At 59.1% G+C, this 2553-nt stretch overlaps 1 protein-coding gene across 1 annotated transcript in view; it reads left to right on the top strand.

The window, feature by feature from the left end:
• LOC113212278 (pneumococcal serine-rich repeat protein) overlaps nucleotides 1–2553 on the top strand; it is a 154779-nt gene that overhangs the window by 31578 nt on the left and 120648 nt on the right. The window lies entirely within an intron of this gene.

Genomic DNA, 2553 nt, shown 5'->3' on the forward strand with positions numbered 1-2553 from the left:
CCCTCCCTCCCCTATCACCCCATCCAGCAGCCGAGCCGCCCTTTGGCGTCGGTGCGGTCGCCGCGGCGTTACAAGTACCTGGTAATAAATTGAAGGGGAGGCTGGCGCTCGGGGGCAGGAGGGGGTAGGGGTTGCTATGGGCGCGGACCGTCGCGGTCCTCGGGCGCCAGGCGCCAGCCCCCTCCAGAGGAGATGACTCAAACGTCGTCGTGCCGCAGTTCGGCGAACGCGCAGCCCCGCTCACACCACCAGGGGCCGTTAACTACTGGCCAGATGACTAAAATCCATAGTAAAGTGCCGCGCACGGCGCCAGACTGGCACCGCCGCTGCCGCCCCGCGATCTGACCGGGTAGAGTGAAGGGTGTGACGCGCGTGATTCAAAGAGAGAAGGAGCGAGCGACACAGCTAGAGAGTAAAAGAGGAAGCGCGATACAGTCGCCGAAAGAGGAGTCCTTGCTGCATGTAACAAGGCGTTTGGTGTCGTGTCGACGTGGGGAGAGAGAAGGGAGTGAGGCAGGCAGGCGGGCCGTCTGCTGCAGCGGCGGGGGCGTGGCGTGGCGTGGCGCTGCACAGTGCAACAGCAGCAACAACAACAGCTGCTGCAGCGACGCGGCGAATAACTTGCGGAACACGCACCGGAATAAATCATGGTCGGGCCGATGAGTTATGTGCGCGCGGCGCGGAGGACCTGGGCTGGGCCGGCGGGGACCGGCGAGGACCTCTAACCGCCCCGGACCTGCCCCGCCCGCGCACCCGGGCGCGCCAACAGCTCGAGCTTCCGGGCCGCGCGCCCTGTGCTTCTCCTGCTCTGCACCTGAGGTGACCGTGCAGTGTTTGCAGATAGCGGCGTGTGTGCGCTGCGCCCTGGCTTTGGCCCCGCAGTATCGTCGCCAAGCATCGTCCCCCCCCTCCGGCCCCCGGCCTGCTATGGCAGTGCGCTGCCGCAGTCATAGGTCACCCGCCTGCACCGCCCGCACTGCCACCGCCACACTGGGCTGGCTGCTCGCGGCGGCTGTGTGGAGGGGAGGCAGATGAGTCCGGAGCAGGCCGCCGCCGTCCGCTGTCGTGGATATGCAACCCGAGCGCACGGGCGCACCGCCCGGTGCACGGCTGCCTACCCTGCGCCCGCGGTCCGACTGCTCCGCTCACGGCCAGCCCAATAGCACACACACACACTGGAACAAATGCGTGAAACTGGTACATAGTAGTAATGTTCAACTCTGTGGTGCACACGCGCTTAGGTGTTGGAGTGGAAATTTGAATAATTAAAACTGTTCAACAAAGAAATAGAACACGTCAAAAGTGTCCAAAGCTTCATGGCCGGCGAAACCCTGAAGTTGAACACTCTTAAAGTGTTAACTGTTTTTCTGTTTAACACTTTAGTATTCAAATAGCAGTTAAACTCGTGAAAGTGTGCATCGTATTGTTGAGCACTTGCATGTGCATGCTTGTCGCACACTTCACTTATCGGTACACACAAACAACAAACACTCGTCCCTTCATAATTATTTGCAGTTCGCACACATGTGGCCGCTGCGTATTTCGGCTGGGCGCAGCAACGGTTGTGCCACCGGAAGGAGGTGCATCGTATATTATTATTATTATTAAACGGGCTGCTTATTATTATCATCATCATTATTTCGCCGCTGCTGGTCGCCGCGCGCCCGCCCGCCCGGAATGCGGTCCTTTATTACGCACGGTAGTTAGTATCGGAACGCGCCTGGCCGGTGCGTGCGCACACACTCGCACACACACACACACCTACACAAACAGGCACACACACATACAGGCACACATACATAGACACACACACACAGAGGAGGCGCGCAGATTATAATTTTGCTCCCGTGAGTCGGGCTCACTCTGGCTGCGTGTGCCTCTGTCCTATGATGCTTTGTGTCCGCTTGCTGCTGCTGCTGCCCCATCATGGCCTATGGCTCTTGGCAGAGAGGTTTGCAGGAAGGAGGGGGGAGGGGGGACTAATAAGCACAACGGGGCAAGTCGAGTCCCTTTCCCACACACAAGTACGCAGCCAGCCAGCGATGAGGAGGAGGCACACCGCGTGAGGTATAACTACTCGCTGTCCGTGTATAGGTCGACCGCTGCCTGCTCGTCCGTGGTTGAATAAGGCATAGTAATTAGGACAAACTATGTAGGTGGGCTACCTGCGGCCGCGCCGTCCCACTGGGACGTGCAGTGCCGTTTCTGTTGCCGTGTTTGTGCATGTTTTTGTCTTTATAATTTTTTTCCGATTTTTTTTTCGTAACGATTGACGTTAACCTGCCGATATGAATATGACGTGTGACCGTGTTCTCGAGTTTGCATGATATTCGCCTCCCCCCTTTTTTACGACGTTTAATTAATTTTTGACGGTGGTGACCGCGCGGGTGGCTTGGCGCGACGTGTCGCGGCCCCCCATATATATATCGGCCCGCGGGGACCTCGCGGGGGTGGCACGCTCTGGCGCGCCTCATTGCTCCCATCGAGGCCGTCCCGGCGGTGCGCGCGCGGGCAATACTCACATCAGCATCGGGTGCAGAGGCAGAGGCCGGG

This window comes from Frankliniella occidentalis, unplaced genomic scaffold, assembly GCF_000697945.3.
Source record: "Frankliniella occidentalis isolate FOCC.00 unplaced genomic scaffold, Focc_3.1 Scaffold33, whole genome shotgun sequence".
NCBI classification, from domain to species: Eukaryota; Metazoa; Arthropoda; class Insecta; order Thysanoptera; family Thripidae; genus Frankliniella; species Frankliniella occidentalis.